Here is a 22,390-nt window from a genome sequence, read left to right as displayed (position 1 = left end):
TTTGCATACCAGTAAAAATTTCTTTTTCTTTTCCTTTTTTTTTTTTCTTGATTTAAAACCTAAAAGAAAAAAACAAAAATTTTAAAGGAGATGACAAAAGTTATAAAGAGTTGTTTTTAGCTCTAATGAGATAATCATGAGTCACTTGGATGATGCTATGACAATTTTGGTCACATTGCCTCACAATAAACTGCTGTATCTCTTAGAGGGAAGTTTATTATATGAATAGATTTATTTATATGTAGTACTATGCTACAATACAATGCCATTGTCCTACTAAATTTAATGCTCCTCCTTCAATACATATATACATTTACAACTACTTTTTCTTGATTTTAAAATCTGAATTGTTTTAAAATGTGTTCAGGCATAAATTAGATATCTTTTGTAGCCTTGATATAAGTTCTCCGCTGGATTGTTTTCAACAGCAGCAGAACAGGACAAAAAAAGTCTGGTTTTAACTAAAAGCAGAATTTATCCAACTAGCTTTTCCTGATTAAAATATGTATATATATATGTCCTGAAGATTCTTTTGTTTTGTTTTGTTTTCAGATTGCCCAATACTTTTGCTTCACTGTTAGTGGCATTCTCTAATATAAGCAAAACATTTTGGTTCCAAGGACATTTAGGAGTGCTCAATTTATATCAGAAGATCTTAGCAATCCTGGAGGAATATTCCAGAACAGAACATTAATTATGTAAATTACAACTTCCTTGATTTTTTATAAGATTGTTCTAAAATATTTTTTCTTTCTTCTTTTCTTGTTTTCCCCACCCTCAGGCGAAGAGTCTTATTGTTTCTGCAGGGGAGCAAGGGAAAAAGACACCGAGGCAGAAGTGAGGGTGGAAAGAACGAAACTTCTGATAAAATAATTCTTTATTAGCTATGAAAAACTTATTGTTCTGCTGAAAAACAAACAAACAAACAAAAAAATCCGATGAGTTGTAAGACCTGGGAGTTATCTGTAAGAACCAGAAATAACAGTTTTGTGGAACAAGACAGTATAAGTATTAAGGTATTACACAGAAAGAAAACAAACAACATTACATTTAAATTTTAAAAAATGATTTATTTATTTGTGTCCTGCAGCAGGGCTTCTTGTTAGTTTACCAGGTCTCCAGGTCACATTTTTACATTATTTGATAGCTGTGAATATATTTTGTTCCAGTTAGAATAATGTGGCACTTTTAATCCTAAAAAGTAGGGGAGGGGCCAATAACTAATGTTTCAGATTCACATCCTGATTAATTCTTTCTATATGTCCATGATCTTTACGCCAGTGTGACTCCATGAACTCCAGTGCAAGCAACTGAAAGAATTTGTACATTTCATCAGAGTTCAACCAACTGCAGCATCAAATTAACACTAAAATTAATAATTTTCTTTCCATGAGGCAGACCAAACTTCCCTGTGCAGAGAGGACTGGGAAGGGGGTAGCAGCTGGCAGGTTAATAGCAACTAAAGTAGCCTGAAAAACAGATTGTGTGATGGAGCAACATAGTGTTCTTGGATTTAGAATAAATCTTGCAAAGGTAAGGCTGAAATAAAAATAAAACAGTAACTAAGACTGCTAAAATTATTTAATTTACACATTTATTATCTTTTCTTATAGAAATGGTCAGGATATGCCCACTGAAAAATATCTGAGAAGAACAAATGCATGTTAAGACTTATTCTTCTAAATAATTTTATTGAATCAATAACCATCTATAATTTGGTGTCTGGGGAGATGGTTTGGAATACAGAAACTATGGATTCAAGACCCTGCTCCCCCTACTCATATCGAGTTTTTGGGAAGAGTTTGGGAGAGTACATTAAGTACAAAAATAGTGGCAAGGAGATAGAATAGTCTCTTTCTAGTTGCTTCTACAGCTCAGAAGTGTCATCTTGCTGCATGGAACAGGAAAGTAGGAAGATTATTTGACTATCATACCTACTTCCGTATTTCCCTAGGTGTTAGAAAATATAAAGATAACTCTAGAGAAAGGCACTCCTTTCTCGTGATCATTCTGCCTGTGACAGTAGAACTTCCAGCTTTTCTCATTCAATTTTCCAAGGTGCAATCTCTTATTTCAATAAGATATTTCTACATGTTATGGATTGTGAAACTGATTTTTCCTCAGAATTCTGATTTTTTTTTTTTAGATATTGTATTCAATTAGTCTGAAAGCCAGCTATTACATTTTACATAGTATTGAGCCTCCTTGGCTTTTTTGCCTCTAAATGTAGGACAGTGAATCACAATACCTCTGTTTATCATCTGTGCCCTAGAGGGACTTTAATTAGCTCTGAATAAATTTGGGAAGTTCAGCTGATTGTCAGTGATAATTATGAAGAAATGGGTTTTTTTCCCTTAAACCAAACAATCATTAATCATTATTTGGATTGCAGAATGAAAGTTCTCAGTGTTAAAAACAAAGCAAATAATGTTTTAAAATTCATGAAGGATTTGGAAGCCTCCACTCTTTCCAGTGTCTCTCTCCCTTTTCTCCTGCTTTTCTTCTTAAACACAGTCAACATGCTGCTTTTGAAGCTCACTCCAGGGAAGTTTGATGTTAAAAGTTAATGTCCATTGGCTGGCACTCCCCACTGTCTCAGCAAAAACAGCTCTCTAAAATACATTGCCTGTTCAATTCTAAAGATTCTGGTTAGACAGCTAGACTCAGTTTTCCTCTCTTTTTGCCCAAAGCAAGACTTTAATTCATTCTTTTACTTTAAATATAATTTGGAAATTTGGGGGAAAACCTGATCATATAAATACAGATATATTTAAAATATTTTCCTATTTTCTATATTTCCTTCTGGTATTCAGAGACATAAATTTTATACATATACATATATACATATATATATATACAGAAATGTCTTCCACGGTGCCTTTTTTCCTTAACTTTTGGATTCCTAGGCACAAAAGTATGTATTTAAAATAAAAAATGTTCAATGAGAACACAACATGAGTCTCACACAACCAGTTCATACTGCCTTCCATGCTCGTTGGCAAAGAAAATAAGACCTTTTTTAATATGAAGCAGATACACAACTCCCTTCTGCATGATCCTTGTGGCTGCACTTGTGCTTCTAAATGAAGTATGATGAGGCATTTTCCCAGACATTAATGGATCCAGAGAAGTAGGCATATACATTTACAAACTCGGCCTCCAAAGACAGACAAGGATCGTTCTGAGGACATCCAAGTTCTAAGCTGTGCCTGAGAAGCATTTAGGGCAGCGGTAGTTTATGCAGTTCTTAAGTCCTAAATGTCAAGAACTGTTCTATCATTTACTAGTACAGAAAAATGAATTGCAGTGCACCAGAATTAAGCATGGTTCTGTTTAATTCATTAATCCAGACATAGCTCTGGGGCACCTGTATTACCCAAAAGGGTGCAACAACCCAAGTTGTGACTAAGCAGCCAAATCCATCACAAGCATAATGTATTAAGGTAAGAACATGTTATTAATATTGAAGCCTGTCTCTTTAGCCTGGATCCACAACATTGGCAACACATAGCTCCATGAATTCATCATATAGCTGTCTTGAAACTGATTTACAAAGCAAAGCCCCAGCAGGGATACCTCTACTTGGCTCTAGATAAGACAAAGTGGAGGTAAGACTCCCTAAAGCATCACTTCAGTGACTGAAACTATTAATTCCTAGCCATTTTTCTCTTTGTACTGGTGAATGATCTCATGCAGATCATTAACCAATTTAGGGCTTCACCTGAGCTCTCAGTGAAGCCAAACTTCCATAAATTGGGAAAACAGCTGGGTTTTTCTCCTATTTTCCTTTCTTATATTTTTGCACTGGTTTAACAAGCTTTCCAAAGACAAAACAGTAGCATGTGTCTAGATTTACACGAAGTATTTAGAGGTGAAATTGCTTAGGTATTTATATATATACATAGACATATTAAAATTATATTGTTGGAATCATCTGTCTGTATTAAAAATATTAAAATACTTAATTTTATTCAAAGGGAGTCTCAATATTGTTACAGAGAAGAGCTCTGATACAGTAGAAGCACAGAAGAACTTTTTTCCTGGTATTCTTCATTTAAAATACAAAGAATAGAGCTGGAATCAGCAGTAGCTCCAGAGCTCTGATGACCTCTGTGTCAGGGCCTGAAGGGCACCAATGGGCCTGCCTGTCCTTGCCCAGTCCCCTCAGGGTCTCCCCCACCCTGCTCGGGACTTCCTTTCAGATCACATGCCATGTCCTCACAGCCCAGGACCCCATTTCAACCCTCCCTGGTGCAGTCAGCCCCTGTCCCAATCACTCCACAGTGTCTCCAGCTTCCCATAACCCTGCCCTGCTGGTCATGGGCCCTGCTGAGCTGGTCCCAGCTGTGGACCTACACCCCAGCCTGGCCTCAGCATGTCCTGGTCTCCAGGGCGGTGCCCAGTGTGGGGCTCTAGGACTGCCCCAGTGCCCCCCAGCTGCTTGCTCCTGTCTGGAGCAGTGGCACGGGCCCTGGCTGCCAGGCCTTGCCAGGCCACCACAGGGAAGTCCCTGCAGCTCCCAGTGCCTGGTCCCCAGTGAGCCACCAGCCCACCCAGCACCCTGACACTGAAGAGTTTTATATGTATATCCCTTGCATAAAGGAAGCAAATGTTATTCACCTGCATATATGAAGAGGCCAAGATGGTGATTATCGCTATATAAGGAACAAAACCAACTGTGTGTATTGCATGATTATTAAGGCTAAGCTGTCATTAGTAATTATGTTTATTCAGGAATGTCCCCAGGTGCTGAGGCTGACTGTCACCAAAAAGCCTGAATTTATGCTCACAGAGCATGGACTCCACCAGAGGCTGGCTGCATGCAGCCTGTCTAATAAGAATGGTCCTTTGAATGGTCTGACTCCTGAGCAACTCTTGGGAAGTTACTCTCACAAATGTAAAGCAACTTAATATTTCTTATGTTACAACACAAAGGAAGGAAGAAAATGAGGTATATATACCACTGTACATCTTTATCTTTCTCATTACACATGAAGAACTGTAAGTGGGAATAATTTAAACAGTAGGCGTGCCTTCCATCCCAGCACAAGCATATGGAGTATATAATTCTGAACTGGATTAATGAGTGACCTACTTGAGCCTTGCAGATTATGCTATGCTAAACATTCACATTTCTATGCAAAGTAGGAAATGGAGAACTTCTTATAAAAGTGAAATTATGCATGAAGAAATCCTTCATTCATTGTTATATAGAATGTTATTAAATAAAGATACGCATAACTTGCTGGACAATAAAAAAAAATAAATTCTTTCTAAAAATATCTGCTGCTAATAGTGCTTATTGAAAAGAAACAGTGCATTAGTCTAAGACCACCTCTTATTTGTGCAAGAATGTGAACATCATACACAGTAGAATTTGGTTAAACTCATAACTCTTTCATTAACTGACCTATTAAACTTCATGCATACGCTACAGCATATTTTAATACCACTAAGCTGACACAGAAGTCTCATCTTTGTTTGTGAATTTAGTCTCAAGTGCAAAATTATTAACTAATATAATTGTTTATTAATAAAATAATAGTATTGGAGGCATAGGCTTCTATACTTACATTAGCTAAAAAATAAAAAATTCCAGGAGGAAACGTTTTAAGAAGGCACTTGCTGATATCTACAATCATTTAATTTACATCAATGTGTACCCCATTTTTAACAGATTTCTGTATAAAAATGTTAGCTCTGTTAAACTGAACTTAAAGATCCCATGGTATATTTAAAACCACATCCTTTGATTATTTTGAAATACAAAGAACAAAACTTAAAATGTCAAAGAGTCCAGGTTCATCACCCCACTCAGTTTTAAATCACACACATTACATTTATGCAGATCTTCAAAAAGAAAATCTGATTCATCCTGCTGAGTGGATATGCTCAGTTAAACTTCTCATGTTAATGGTCTTATCTTCATAGCTGATACAGAGAAATAAGCTTTTTCCAGAAGTTGCTGTAGATTTTCTGCCTCTTCAAATGTGCAGAACAGCAATTCCCAGGTGAACTTAGAAGTTAGATCCAAACTTCAAGAGAAACACTGTAAAGGTCTGATCTTCCTTTATTCTGTCACAAAAAATCCTTCTTTTGGGAGAAGATGACAGTGTCAACAAAAGAGACCAGCTACTCCCCATCTCCTGTCTGTAGCAGTATCTTCTCCAATGTGACTTAGTAGCAATTTATTCTTTTTCTTCCCACCTCTCCTGCTTCTCATAGCTCAGCCCAACTCTCTTAAACCTGTAATTTTTTTACTGAGAAGGGCTAACTGAAGACAGACTAAGAGCAGCAGACTTGGTTCTCAGGAACACCATAACAGTTTTACTCAACATTATCTTAAAAAATAGTATCTCGGACATCTGCCTAGTTACCAATTTGGGGCCAGTTATGCTCTCACTGAATACAACAGTACTTCGAGAATTTTAGCCCGTGAGTTTTATTCAGCTCTGTATCTCATTCTGCTCACTTCCTATTGACTCCCAGGATTTTCTTACTTATAGCACCTCCAAAATTCTGCAACAGTGAAATAAACAGTGGATCTGCCTTCTGCTTAGCATTGGAAAAGACTACACTATAAATAACTCTCTTTGGTTTTGCGTAAACACCATTATTATTATTCTTTTTTTTTTTTCCTCACAGTTTGTACTACCCTTGAACTTAGAAATTTCCAGAAGATACTGTTCCTTAAACCTTGCCAAATCTCAAGTTTGGACCCTAAGTATTGTTACATTTTTAAGCTAATGATTTTGTAAATGTGTAGGATGACGCATCTAAAATATTAAGGAAAAGTTAGCTTTTTTTTTTTTTTTCCAGAAGTATATGAGAGCAAAGAGAAACAGGTCAAGAATGATAAAAAGGAAGAGAAAGTATGTTTACAAAATTTGAGGGCTGAGGAGTTCAGCGGTGAAATAGGAACCCTCTACCACTCCTTTTGCAGGTCTCTCAACCCAAATACAACAGAGTGAAAAGACTGGTGTGATTTTTTCACATTTTAGAAGAAACATGGGACAGTTTAATTTTGTTGTGAAACCCCTGAAACCTATGGTGTTATTTCCAGTATAGAACAAATACAAAGACTCTTCTATTCATTATAATTCTCCTTACCTTCATAATGATGAAAAATAACCATTCTCATAATTAAAATCTCCTTTATCAGGTGACAATTTCCTGAAAAGCAAGCAGATAATAAATCAAATTATTATGGGCAGTCTTGGTGGAGACCTGGGGGACTGAACAAATATGGAAAAAGCATCACCTTCATAGTCCCACAAGGTCCAAGATGAAACACATTTGAAATATTTACATAAAATGTATCTGAGTACACATTTCCAAAGTCAGATATTATACAAAGCATTGTTCTCCAGGCCAACCAGTTTCCCAACAGAATTCATGTCTTATAATTCAAAATAAGTTATTCTGAAATTTGTACAAAGACTCTTTCTATGCTCATAGTCCTTTTAAAAGTCAAGAAGTATGCCTTAAGAAATTGTCACAAAGTAAAAAGTTGCCTACAAATACTTTAGGTAAAATTACAAATTAACCTGTTATTTATCATAGTTATTGCAAATACCGATCAAATTTCTGAATAATTCACCATTTTCCTTAATCAGTACAAAGTTCATTGGCAGTCAAAACAATTTCATACTTATGATAATAAATGATTTTTCAAAATCACTGGTGACTACTAAGAACTGTAATATGTAATGCACAATGAAACACAAGGCAAATAGAACAGAAGCAGAAAAAAGAGACAAAACCAGACAACAATCTTCTTGTTAAATAAAGCTGTCTATTTACTTTCACCTTCCAGCGTTTTTGTGAAAATCATTGCCATGTTATATAAACCTACAGTTAAGAATATATAGATTAGAAAATATGTCTTTCATGTATTTCCAGTATCCTTAGAAATTACAATCTGAAATGCAAGCTTCTGGTCTGTGATGTCAATTCAAAGGTGATATTTCAGAGTTCTGAAGTGCTAAAATGTAAAGGTTGTTTCACAAAAACTGAAAACAAATTAATTTTTTTTTTTTTTACTCTAGACACTCTCAAAAACTAATAGATTTTTTTAATATGTTCAGTTTTACTTATTTTGTTACCTTCACTAATGACTTATGTTATTGAAAAAATCGTGGTCAAAATATAAAGAAATAATAGGGAACACAGCAGTAAAACTACAAAGAAATGTTCTAGGTTGTCTTTTTTTTAATGAACTAGAACCCTGAGAAATATTGTGAGTCTTACAAAATAAACAGATGCATTACAATAAAATCACACAGAAGGTAAAGGTATATTTAGGTAAAGTTAGACTTCTTAAGTTTCAAAGTTTGGTCCTTCTCACCTTGGCCAAAATAAGATACAATAGAAATGGAAATTCTTTACATCTAAGCAGTGAGTCCAATCAGCATTTAATTCTGTCATGTTCCATCTAAAAAGGAATAAAATGGAAAATGAGAATTCCTTTTTTTTTTTTTCCATAAGATGAGAAAAAGGGGACACACAGAATGAACAGAAAGTGGATACGTTTTAACTTCTGAGAATAACTGTTCACTGAATGCCATAATGAATAACAGAATTTACTGCAACAGAGTATTAATGTGACGAGGTTAACCAATTGCTTTATGATCAGATAGGACACTAACTTTATAGGATTAGGAATAAGCAAACAAACTAACAAAAGATCCTGTAGTCAGGCCTTTCAGTGTGACGTCAGAAATCTCATCTCTCTTAACATTTAATACTGGCAACCATTGAGGGACTGAAACAGTTTGAAAAAGTATGGCAATTTGAGTATTCTTAGACCAGAATACATCTTTCAGTGTGTGTCAGTTTCTGAAATACTCATATATTTTTCTCCAGATACATTTCTCCAATATTTTTATCCAAGCAGGAAAGTGAATGTTAACTGTCTTCTATTTAGAAGACTGATAACTTTTTTTTCTTGACAAGCATCTAACAGCAATAAAACCAGCAGAAACATGCCTGAAAGTACAGAGCTCAAATATTTAGTTTCCTTAGCAACAAAAATTCTGAGATATCTTCCAAATGCCAATGCTTCACAAATACTAGCAAAAACGTCTGCAGTGCTCACATTTTTCCCTCCCTTGTAATTTTGAAGCCTTGTTTTGTAATTATGCATATTCATATAGAAGAGTGAACTACTCTCTGAAATGAAGAATTTTAGATCCTAGAGATTTTCCTTACTTATCTTTTAGATGTGGCTTATGGAAGTGTGCAGATTCACCATTTTTCACAAAGGCTGGGAAAAATGTGAGGAAAAAACTAGAGGAGAGGTTTGGGGTTTTTGTTTGTTCATTTGTTTATTTGCTTTAAGGAAAAAAAAGAGAAAGCAAAGCAAGACTGATTATCAGAACACGATTGAGAGGATGGAGTGGCACAAAGGGCTATTTTATGTCAATTTCCATGGGAAAGGGCTAACTGTAACTAGTGAGAAATATTACACAGAAATAAGAGAATTAACATCAGAGAAAGTTAGGAAGTGGCAATACTGAATAATTCATAGATTAAATAAGTAGGATTCTGAAAATATAAAAGGTTAAGTTTTTAATATAAACGTTGAGAAGGACATCCAAGGAAGTATTGCTTTTCTGTTTTGGTTTCCTACATGTCAGTTTATATAATTTGACAGATGTCTGTCTTCTGTACTTGGCACTGACAAAATGTTTTATATTATTTAAATTCAAGTATATGCTGAAGTAAGCCACAGAATGGGAAAATGTGTGATTAATCAGAAATATCTTTATTTCATAAACTGATTTTTTTTTTTAATTAAAGAAATGGAAAATGAAAGACAACAACCAGAAAATAAATAAATAAATAAAAGCTTAGAAGTCAGGAATAATTCTTCTAATCTGTGCTCAATTGTGACCTATTCTGCAAACATTTCAAAGTCACTTCCAAACTTGTGTTATGAGAAGCTGAACCTTGCATTTTGACATATGTGTACATACTGGCAGATCTTTTCTCACTAGACTTTCAGCATACTACATCTAGATTTTAAATTTGTCCTCAGCAGTTCACTTTTTGTTGATAAGTGAAATACTGTCTTTCCTTGGTGTGGCATCCACTTTTTAATCCAGTGCAGTGAAATTGAGTATTGCAGACGACTGTAGTGTAGGAATTGCTAAATCAGGGTGTCAAAGTCTTCATCAAAGACCAAGAGGCACAGTGTTGTAGCCAACTAAATACATTACTTTTTTTGTAGGATTTTCCTTGCTGTTACTGTTGGTAATTAGTAGCAGAAAGAATTCAGAAAAGTCATGGACATACAAATGCCACCGATACAGTCTGCATTCCCCATAGCAATAAAGGGGAAGTTTCCCACAGACAGAATCACTGCAGAGTTACAAGTGGCAGCAATGGAAATCCAGAGTTCATACCAAATAACTGTAGTAGCAGAATAAGAGTAGCTGGGACCACTTGCAATGCATATATATTGCATCCTACACTGACCTGAGCCAGCCTCAGGTTCAAACACAAAACCCATGCTGAACTAAGGGCGTCATACAAACTTTGAGGAAGGAGAAAATGAACCTATGCAAGTTTTTTTACAGTACCATCCAACTACATCTTTACCTACAGTGCAGTGGACAAGAGACATCATGTGAAAGCAGGTTTCTTCCAGAAGGAAGCCCAGTGGTCCACTGCACAGAGGCATAGGAGTTTTGTAAGCAACTGTCCCTAGTCTAATAGAATGAGTCAGGGCTGAGGTCACTAAGCTCTGTCAGTTGACTGTGGGACCCAAATCCTACTTCTCAGGTTAGATGCCAAAGTAACTTGTTTATGAGTAGTCCCCAGTTTAGTGTTGGATGGCTAAATTTCAAAATACAGTGTGGATTGTCATATATAACTGATTCATGTTAAGTGATAAGATAAAAATTTTCTGACTCAGTTTGAGCTGGAGAATTCTTACTAATATCAGAAATATGGTTGATAAAGATGTGGAATGCCTTGTTTTTAAATTGTAGAATGCCTAATGTTTTTTCTGCTCTAGTCAAAAATTAATTTGGAATATTGAAACAGTTGACTAGTAGATGAGATTTATTCCCATCCTGTTTGATTGTTTATCTAAATCTGTCCCCTTTGGGCAGACAGCTGGATGTTTATTACTTTTCTTTTTTTTTTTTTTTTCCTGAATTTTTCTTTGAAATATCATAAATATTCATAAAAATATTTAATTAGGGACAATTTGTTTTTCCATATGCATATTTATCAGTTCAGCAATTATTAAGCCTGTGTAGCTCTTCCACTTTACTCACTGCATGGGATCAAATTTGTGACAGTGATCATGCTGAGGAATACAAATAGAATCAGCATATTTTCTGAGGATTCTAATTCTGCCCCTTATTCAGGCAATCCTCCTTCTATTTCCAGGCTGACTTTTCAGTCCATGTACACAGTGCAGATTTCTCAGTCTGAAGAAAATTTTTAGGGGACAGTTCTTTTGTTGATGGTTTTCTCGTTTTTGTTTTGTTTTTTCCTCCCCTTATTGAAGCCATATTTAGCAGAAATCCATTTCAGAAAACAGGTGGGATTCCATTACACTGTAATTACATGCTTAAAAATAAGTATTTTTTTTCACTTACTCATTTGACCATGTCAATTTGGAAACTTTGTAGAGTATTCAGATTTAATTGAATCCTTGAAGTCAAGCAAAATTCAACTACGTATTAGTCCAAGAAGTTGATTACTCTTGGTGGTACAAGGGACAAAAGAGGTACATATGCTTAAATAAAACATTTTAAAGTATATCTACACTGTTGCCATCTCTGCAGCTATCATAGGAAATAGCTTTAGTCCTACTGTCATTTTTGAAGTGACAGTATGAGTCTTATTTCTCTGCAATTTATTCTTTTCAGTACCATGCAAAAAATATCCTCAGAGCCAGGAGACATTGGCTTAGTCCTTGACTCCATGGTATATTTCACACATTACATTCGGTGGGTTATTAAAGGTAGCTCAACAAAATTTAGGGTTATAATTTACACTTCAGAGGCAAAATTGCTATTCCTTTCAATGAGAAACTAAGCATCTAAATGGATAGTAGGAACTTAAACATCTTTATAGATGTGAGTCATTACTTTCTGTGATTCAGTTACTTTTTCATAAAATGCAAGCAATGGTGAAGTTTATTGGGAACTCTTCAGCAACTTATTTCTCTGCTAGAAAACTTTAATTTATCATTATTTAATTGTTTTTTATCACATAAGTTTTCAAGACATAATTTCTGGTCAAAGATAAAACTGGAAACAAGAACAGAACAATTTTTAATCATAATATTTTTTGTATATTTGGGCAAAATTCAGATCTCTGTTCCTCTTACATGGGTCTCTTGCATCCTGTGAATACTTAGATGTATCAAAATCTGAATATGTTTTCTGAAATTATATTCTTAATTTCCAAATAACACTAAGAATCAGTACTTCTATGCTCCTTCATTTTGTCTATTCTCTTTATTTGGATTGTGCAGTGGTGCCTTGTTTTCAGTTGCCACATTAATTTGATATTCTGATACAAATAATTGCCTCTTCTACCATTTGCTGTTTCCCTTTGATATGTTCCAGCTTTGATAATTTTGATGAAAAAATCCATTTTAAGATAAATGGTATTTGACAAAATTACATGGTTTTATGAAACAAAGACATTCTGTTACATTCATCAGATGTTTTCTCCAAGTCAGAGGCAGAATATTTTTATCTTGTCATTTGCAGAAGGAAGAATTAGCTAGAATTTCTTTTTAAGACCTTGACAATATTTTAAATCCAAACAAATCAACTGAAAAAAGTGTAGAGTTTAGAGAGATATTTATGATCCATTTTGCTGCATTTTTCACATGAGTTTTGCTTTTCTACAGGTAAGAAGATAAATAAAAATTCATTATCCTTAGCAATTCCGATGGTCTCCTTCATATTTTCACGGGTACTACTGGAATGGGTGAAGTTTGTGCTCATGGATGACTTCTTTTAGGCCTAATTGCTCCACTAATCCTCTCTGCTTTTTGATTTCTATAGAACTTCTGAAGTAAACTACTGTGAGGAAAAATATTACTTTTGTAGAGAACTTTTAAATAATTTTGTCATCATTTTTGTTATTATTTTTATTCACGTTTAACCAATAAATTTATTTATAAAACCCCTGAATCATGCTTGACCTTATCATAGCAGCAAGTAAGAAATACATTGGGTGCTCTGCATAACTGAAACTTTTGTTATGGGTAGCATCTTCGATATTAACAATGAAGAATTTATCTTCTAAGAGTGGCAATGCCTAATTATCTGAAGAGTCCAAACTGTAAATCACAGAAACACACAATGCTTGGCAGTAGAAGGAGCCTCTGGAGATCATCTGGTCCAAAAACCTTGCTAAAGCAGGGCCACCAAGATCCAGTTACTCAGGACCATGTCTAGGTGGCTTTTGGGTGACTTCAAGGGGGAGATTCCACAACCTTCCTGGGCAACCTATAGCAGTGCTTGATCACCCTCACAGTAAAATATGTTTCCTGATTGTGGCAGTTGCACACCCCCCTGATGAGATCCAGAGCCTTCAATAAGACAGTTGATGGCTCTTGAACACCTTTTGTGCCCCACTGTGCCTGTCCCAACATACACGCTTAGGATGGTGCCGACAGTCACTCCTCCCCACTGGGGACAGGGTGACTTCACCTCCACCTGGCTGGGGGACAAGGAGGGTGGAACTCTCAATCAATTGACAGGGTCCTCAACAAAGGACGTGCCCAGAGAAACTGAGAAGCTTCTGGATAATATTGTAATGCCCACAGCCAGATCTGACCAGGCTATAAAATGGGGTCCCCACCAAAGACCCCCTTTGAGGGGTCTTTTTGGAGCAGTGGATCTGTGAACTGGAGGACTCCCCTTAGACTGGGATGCTGTCTAAGGAGGCTTCCCGGGACTGATTGTGCCTCACCTCCTTGCCTGGTAAGTGGTTATTTTTCTCTGCTGGTTTTATCCTCGAATGAGTCCTTGCCTAACCCAGGCAAATGATTATTTCTTCTGGGTACCCTTCAGTGAGAGGCCTCTAGTTTTGTTTCTTGTGAGTGTATGCATGCATGTTGTGGATCCTCATTATTCTTATGTTATTGTACCCCAATAATCTCCTCATATCTGAACCTGTATTTTATCTTGTCGGAGCACTAAATAATTGTATAAACCCTGTCTCTAGTCAGTTTATTTGCTACATTTTTCTGGCTAGAATAAAGTCTGCTTTGGAACTTTTTGTCTGCCTAAAATTGATTTTTGGGATGCCTCCATGACACTGATGTTGAGAGGAAACCTCTTGTGTTTCAGTTTGTGCCGATTGTCTCTGGTCCATCATTGAACGCCACTGAAAAGAATCTGGCTCTGTCCTCTTAGCACCCTCCCTTCGGGTATTTATATACACTGGGGAGTTCCCTCTGAGTCTTCTCTAGTCCCTGGTCCTTCAGACTTTCCTTATATGAGTTATGCTCCAGTCCCTTAATCATCCTTGTTGGACTCTCTTCAGTTCATCCATGTCTCCATTATACTGAGGAGCCACTATGGACTGTGAGATTTCTTTATTGAAGTGTGTGAAGGATAGTTTTAAGGCTGATTTTTCTCCCAATACCCCATAGAACTGGCTGTTCATGCAGACATCAGGTACATTTTTTGAAAAGGTACTTGTAGAATATTCATAAACCCAAAAAACATATCATGCTGGTTTTATTGAAGGTACATAAAAAGTTTATCAGTTGTGTAAAAAAAAAAAAGTGTGTTTTTTAATGTGTAAAACTGTAATCTGTTAGTATTTGTTATTGCTGGCTTGTTTGTTTGTTTGTTTGTTTTATCACTGATATTATTTTACAGATGGGAAACAGAAAGAATATGTGAGTGAATAGTGACTTAAATGGTTGCAAATAAAATCTATGTTCTCCATTCCAATCTCTTCTATTGCTCTCTTATTGACAATTATTTTGTGCAAAACACAGAAGAAAAACAATTTCTAAATCTTAAAAGGAATATCAAATATTATCACCACCAGATTCATTCAGGGTGAACTCTCTTATTAATATTCCAAATACTCTTCCAGTGGTAGATCTCAAGATTTTAAAGAATGTATTATTGTGTACTTCTGCTTGAATTCAAAACTTCTGAATTGCTACCAGAATTCACTATGTAAAGTGTCACGGAGGCACCCCGTAGGTTAATTTAAGGGACAACAAGGTCCAAGAACAACTTTTATTAAACTGGTGAGAAACAGGGTTTTAGCACTCCAAAAGTGATTTAAATACAGGTTCAGATGTCAGTTGAGGAAAATTATTGAGAGGCAGCAACTAATACAACAGGCGGTCCACAGAGTGCATGCACGTGGCTTCACCCAAAACAATGACGCAGCCGTCCCTGAGTCCCAGAGAAATACACGCTTGCCTAAACACGGTGCGGGACTATTTTTAAAGAGATACACGCACTCATAGTGAGTATGGGAAGTGTACACTCGCGATTGTGCGAGGGTAAATTTATAATACACCCGCAATCCTGCAAGAGTTAATTTACTTACACGTGCAAGTGTGCATGGAATCCTACACGTGCTTATGTGGAAGCACGGGAGGAAAATACACTCGTGATTGTGCGAGGGGCTCTCGGCGGCCACTAGCGATTGTGCGAGGAAATAATTTATACACGTGCTCGTATTGGGCACAGAAAGTTACGCGTGCAAGTGTGCACGGAAGGAAAATACACTCACGATTGTGCGAGGAAATAATTTAAAGTATGCGTGCAAATGTGCACGGAAAGTTACACGTGCATATGTGCACGGGAGGAAAATACACTCGCGATTCTACAAGGATTAATTTTACACGCGCTTGTATGGAGCACGGAAAGTTATACGTGCATATGTGCACAAAAAGTATAAATATACTCGCAATCCTGCGAGAAGTTTTACTTACACACGCGGCGGCAAGGCAAGCGGAGTCCCCATCCCGGGGAGGGGGGCTCTCGGCGGCAGCATCTTGCTCGTGCTCCGAGAGACCTGCGGCAATGGGCGGAGTCTCGACGAGAGTCCCATTTTTATACTGGCTGATCAGATCTGACTGTAGGCACTCTAGAAGCTTCTCTGCACCCCCACACTGTCTGTGTGTGCCCTGAAGCCTCCAAACATCCCCCACGCTGGGCGCGGCTCAGTGTGCCTTGGCACTCCCTTCTCCTAATGGCCCTGGCCAGGGTGCTCTGGGGCCAAACAAAAGAAGCTGTTAGCCTCAACTAGCAGAGAAAGAGGGAGATGTGCCCACTCCTTCCATACTGAAGGAGGGAGGGGGGGGAGGTTGCATTCTGCCACAATCCCACCCATGATCTGATATAACTCTGGAGTTTTATTGCAGTCACCTCTTGCCTCCAAAGTAAAAAGGGGACACTTCTGCCGGTGAGCCTTAATGACCACTGCGGATCACCATATAACATATGTTGACTTACCCCTGCAAAACAGTTATTAATAACAATCAACAATAGAATTGAAGTAATTACAACAATCATCAATTGCCCAAGGTAATTATTGAGTCCCAGCATCAGTCACAGTTCGTTAGTGTTTCCATTCCTGTGGCTGCCTTCCTTCTGAATGGCTTGCTGGTGTTAGCTGGATCCTCTTCCACCCTGTCATTGTTAGTGTTGTTTCCAAGGCATCTGGATGCTCTTCCATCCCTTGCTGGTGTTAGGTGGATCTTCTTCCACCCCGTCACACGCATCTGTACTTCTCTTCCACCCTGTCATCTTTCTTTGCCCTGCAATAAAACACAAAAACAGATCTCGGTTCCTTTGGAACCAGGCTTTCATAGTTAACATGTTGAACTAGCTCAGAAGGTTCTGAGCAGAAAATATCTCTTGGACCTTTTGTTTTGGGGGTGGGTCTTTATCGAGTTGCTGCCTGTTATTGGCTCTTTATCAAAATCATTAATGACCTCCATAATGCCCCATTTAGCTGCAGTGGAGTGCCAGTTAATTTTTTGATAGCAAGTAATATTAGCAGCTACTTTTAGTAAGCAGCAGTGCTGAGGCACATTGCTGGGGGGGGGTTGCATTCTGCCACAATTACGTAAAGGAATCACTACTGTCCTTGGTAAATATAGGAACACAAGTAAATATAAAAACAAAGAGTAACATGGAAAAAGAAGAAAATCAAAACTTGGTAATTGTTCTAATTTACTCAAATAGTGTGTGTTTCAAACATGCAGTGCATTACATACTTCCTGATAATGAATGAACTGCAGTAGAATACAGGAATTTAGATTACAGCATCAATGACTATGACTATGATCCAATATCTCCTTTTTATGTTATGTGTTTGCCTGCTTATCTGGAAAATAAGAACTCCACTATTCATATAGTCCTTTCTTATATAACATGAAAATGACAAGTGCAAAATAAGTACAACTTTAAATAAAAAAATGAACAGGGGAATACGAAGCGGTACAGTTAAGCCATCCTACTATGGCTAAACTACCTGTACCATGTGATGACTTAGATGCTTCTTCTTGCGCATGAAGAGTCTTAAAGTTACAGATAAGAGATAAACATGCTATAAAAAGACTTGTTCACCTAAATACATAAGATAAAATTATACACTACAATATTATTTGCATAACATCAAATTGTTTATTGTTTTGTTTTTTTCTTATTGTACAGAAGTATATCTCACCAAGCCAATGACCAGCTCATATTATGTGAGGTCAGGAAGAGCTGTTGCCTGGCCTGGTAGGAAAAGGGAGAGCAGTGAATACTGACTGCCTGGACAATGTCTTTGACACTGTCTCTGAAAAGATCCTTACAGTCATTGATGTAGGTACTGCATGACAGTGAGGTAAACTGAAAGCTGCCTGAATGGTTGGTCCCAGAGGCTGGTGATCAGTGGTATTAAGTCTAGTTGAAGAACAGCAACTAGCAGTTTACCCCAGGGATCCTTATTTAGTTTAGTCCTGTTTAACACATTCATTAATCGTCCAGATGATGGGGCAGTGTGCACTTTCAGCAAGTTTGCTGATGACTCAAAACTGGAAGGAGTGGCTGATACATCAGAGGGCTGTACTGTCATCCAGAGGGACCTTGACAGACTGATCAAATGAGCTGACAGGAAACCCAGGAGGTTCAACAGGGAGAAGTGCAATGTCCTGCACTCGAGGAAGAAAAAATCCATGCAGCAGTATTTGCTGGTGGACACTCAGATGGAAAACAGCTTGGCAGAAAAAGACCTGGGGATCCTGGTGGACATCAAGTTGAACACAAGCTAGCATTTTGCCCTTCTAGTTGAGAACGTTAATGGTATCCTGGGCTGCATTAAGCAAAATATTGCCAGCAGCTCGAGGGAGATGATGCTTCCCCTATGTGTCAAACCAGTGTGGCCTGGTGAGGCCACACATGGAGTAATGTGCCTAGTTCTAGGCTCCTCAGTAGAAAAGAGACGTGGACATACTGGAGACAGTCCAATGAAGGGCCATGAAAATGATTAAGGGACTGTGAATTTCTCATATACAGAAAGACGGAGAGAGTTGGGACCGTTCTGTCTGGAGAAGAGAAGGCTCAAAGAGAACTTCCTAATTTGTATAAATACCTGAAGGCAGAGTGCCCTGCCATCATCTATCCACCTCGCTATGTCCTCATAAAAGGCAATGGGGTTGGTCAAGCATGACTTCCCCTTGATGAAGCCATGTTGACTGCCCCTAATGACCTTGATATGCCTTGAGATGGCACCAAGGATAAGTTGTTCCATCACTTTCCCAGGGATGGAGGTGAGGCTGACCGGTCTATAGTTACCTGGGTCCTCCTTCTTGCCCTTTTGAAGACTGGAATGACATTTGCTTTCCTCCAGTCTTCAGGCACCTCTCCCGTTTCCCAAGACTTGGCAAAGATGATGGAGAGTGGTCTAGCAATGACCTCAGTCAGCTCCCTTAGCACCTGCAGGTGCATCCCATCCATACCCATGGATTTATGAATGTCCAGATTGCCTAATTGCTCCCTAACCCAGTCCTCATCAACTAAGGCAGACTCCTGCATTGTCCTGACTTCCTCTGGGGCCTCAGGGGTACGGGGCTCCTCAGGACAGCCTCTGGCAGAGTAAACAGAGACAAAGAAGGCATTCAGTAACTCTGCCTTCTCTGTATCTTCTGTCACCAAGGCACCCACCTCATTCATCAGTGGGCCTACATTGCCTCTGGTGTTAGTTTTATCTGTCACATATTTGAAAAAGCTCTTTCTGTTGTCTTTGACCCCTCTTGTCAGGTTTAATTCTAAGGAGGCCTTAGCTTTCCTTGTTGCCTCCCTACACCCTCTGACAACAGCCTTATATTCTTCCCAAGTGGCCAGCCCCTCCTTCCATGATCTATAAACTCTCCTCTTCCACTTGAGCTTACCCAGCAGTTTCCTGTTTAACCATGCAGGTCTCCTGGCTCCCTTCCTTGACTTCCTACATGTTGTGATGCTCTGATCTTGAGCCTGGTAGAAGCAGTCCCTGAACACTAACCAACTATCTTGGGCCCCTTTATCTTCAAGCAGCCTTGCCCATGGGATTTCCCCTAGCAATTCTTTGAAAAGGCCAAAGTTTGCCCCGCTGAAGTCCAGCAATTCCACTTGCTATTCTGTTCCTGTTCTCATTTCTTGCACAGTACCCCTGTTTAGGCTGCACTTAGACAATTTATTAATTTATTAATTTATTAATTTATTAATTTATTAATTTATTAATTTATTAATTTATTAATTTATTAATTTTTTTATTTTTTTTAATTTATTTAATTTATTTAATTTCTGAAGTTAATTGCAATTTTTTTCTAATGTGATCTCAGTACTCCTGAAAATACCTTTTTACGTACTTACATAGCAGCTTCATGTTGGCAGATATCCAAAATCCCACAAAACAAACAATAACCCTAGGAACTACCACAGAGTAAAATCATAAAATTACTGTGCCATTTTTCCCTCTTTCCTTACAATTTTATTCAGGAATAAAAGATTTTAGCTCTTTTCACTAGGTCCTCTTTCTCTCTAATGTCTACATTTTAACTTCACAGATATGCCCTTTCATGTTTAGACTTGATCCAAAGTGCATTCAAATCTCCTGAAAGATTTCCCCTTTACATTTTTTACTACAGGAGCACAGATCAGAAGTCATTTCAGCAGTTTCAAGACAAGAGACCCTCTGAACAATGCTCAAGTTGTTCAATGTCTACCTTAGAAGGCCAGATAAAATTTTCCAAACTGAACTGGATATTGTCTTCAATAGCAATCATTTATTTAAAAAGTGATCTTTACTGTGAAAAATAAGTTCTCTATGAATGCAAAAGTCCTGAAAATTGCTCCATAAACTTTAATTACAATTACAGAAGCCAGAGGTCACAACACGGAAGATTATTCTTAACTCTTAATTTCAACACTAATCTCTTGAGTAAAACATTTGCATGTCTATATGGATTATGCAAGGAGGTGTCACATTTCCTGGGATAATCTTTATTTCCACACTACTGAGTCTGTGCAGTTTAAAGGGAATATAGCTCATTTGGAGTATTAACACTCACATATATGCTCAGATAAATCTCCCTGATAAAACTGCAGGACAGTAAGGAATGCCCACAAGAGGAGAGAATTATGTAGCCAAGAAACCTACACCACCTAAAATATAACAACGACAAAAAAATAATTTAACAGACTCTTAAGGATTTGCTTGCTTTAACAGTTGATTCAAATTCCATCCTCTAATGCCAAGATACTGTAAAAAATAACGACCACAGTTACAGACTGCTTTAAGGAAGTGCACAGAAGTATTAACTGTTGCTGTAGAAGTTATTTGTAGAGTAACACAGTACAAATGTGACTGTTCATGTCCCTCAGAAGCTACAATCAGTCTGTGATCATCCATTTATGATTTTGTCATGGTTTGTTCCCCAAAACTTTTTTTTCTTCTTTTCTTCAGATTGAATAGCTGTAGTTTACTTAGTCTTTCATTTCATGGAAGCCATTTCACCTTTCCCACCATTATTATAGCAAATCAGCTCTTATTGAAAGACTGTAATCAAAATTGTTTAAGTATTTAAAAAGTTTTGTGTCTGATTCTATTCAATTTTTAGGAATTATGAAACCCTTGATAAACCTGTTATGTCAGATTTACACTTGTTTATACAGTTCAGTGAGTGAATAAGAAAGAAAATAATGCACGTGTCTAGGGACAAATTTCAGAAAGGAAACCCAGGACAATCAGAGAGAAACAATAAGACAAGGAGACAGCTGAGCTCCAAACAAAGAATCAAGAGAAATGGAAGAAACTGAATGCAAATATTCAGAAACAGGTCTAGACCCGGACAGATCAAGTATAATAAAAAGACTGGGAAGCCAATACTACAATAGGTCAAAAAGAGTGTTGTGCAGCAACATCTAGAATCAGAACTGTGGTTTAAGGCCATCAGGTGCTCAGACTTCTTGAAAAAATCCAATAGCTTCTCTGTGGAAATCAGCTATGCATGACGATATCATCAGTGGCTATATTTCTGGGGGCACAGCTAAAGTTTATATTAATTAAAACATTAATAACCATCCTTGCACAGGGAAGAAAAAAGGCTCCCAGATCCTTCTGCTGAAAACAGTGAAGAAATCTACATTTTTCAAGACAAAATGTGGTGATTCTTATACTGAGTAAATTTGTAAATGGAGTAAATTTCTATTGCATTATTTTCCTATGCATACAATAGTCAAGCAAAGATGAGTTCTGTTTTTAATTGTTGTACCTGTGTCTAAAGAATTTTGTGACAATATTTAGACAAAGTGTTGGCTAAATACAAAATGTTAAATATCTATTTAGAAAAGCGTAACGCATACTAGAAACTGTTACAGAATTTTAAAAATACAGCAATCCTTGTGACAGATGGATAGCTGTGTGGAAAAAAAAAAAAATATCCTGAGTTAGAAATACAGAATTACATCTAGAAAAATTAATTCCTGGTGGAATGAAAATGACTGAGAAGAGCCCTGGGGATGGCAGAGTATCCAAATAATCCTGATTGGGCTCATGTCAAACAGATTCTTTTATTCAAAACCTCCGTAAGAGAAATTATTTTTTATATTATTTCATATAATCTAGAGAAACTTCTAATGTGCTGCATATTTCTATTTCCTGTCAAGTTTTATGTGTTTACTCTTCAGTGGTCTGCTGATGGGTAACTTGCCACTGTCCTGATTTGATCCTGTACCACTGAAGACAGGAAAACCGTACATTGATCTCATTTGGTTCAAGATTAAATTCTTAGTCCTAAATCTTAAACAACACCAATTAATAGTGATATCACAACTAGAATAAAATCACATTATTTACTCCTATGGTCTGTGTATTGTGAAGAGCTGACTTCTGTAGGAATTGCTCT

The sequence above is a fragment of the Columba livia genome, chromosome 2 (assembly GCF_036013475.1).
Source record: "Columba livia isolate bColLiv1 breed racing homer chromosome 2, bColLiv1.pat.W.v2, whole genome shotgun sequence".
Taxonomy (NCBI): domain Eukaryota; kingdom Metazoa; phylum Chordata; class Aves; order Columbiformes; family Columbidae; genus Columba; species Columba livia.
Note: the sequence above shows the minus strand (reverse complement) of the source record.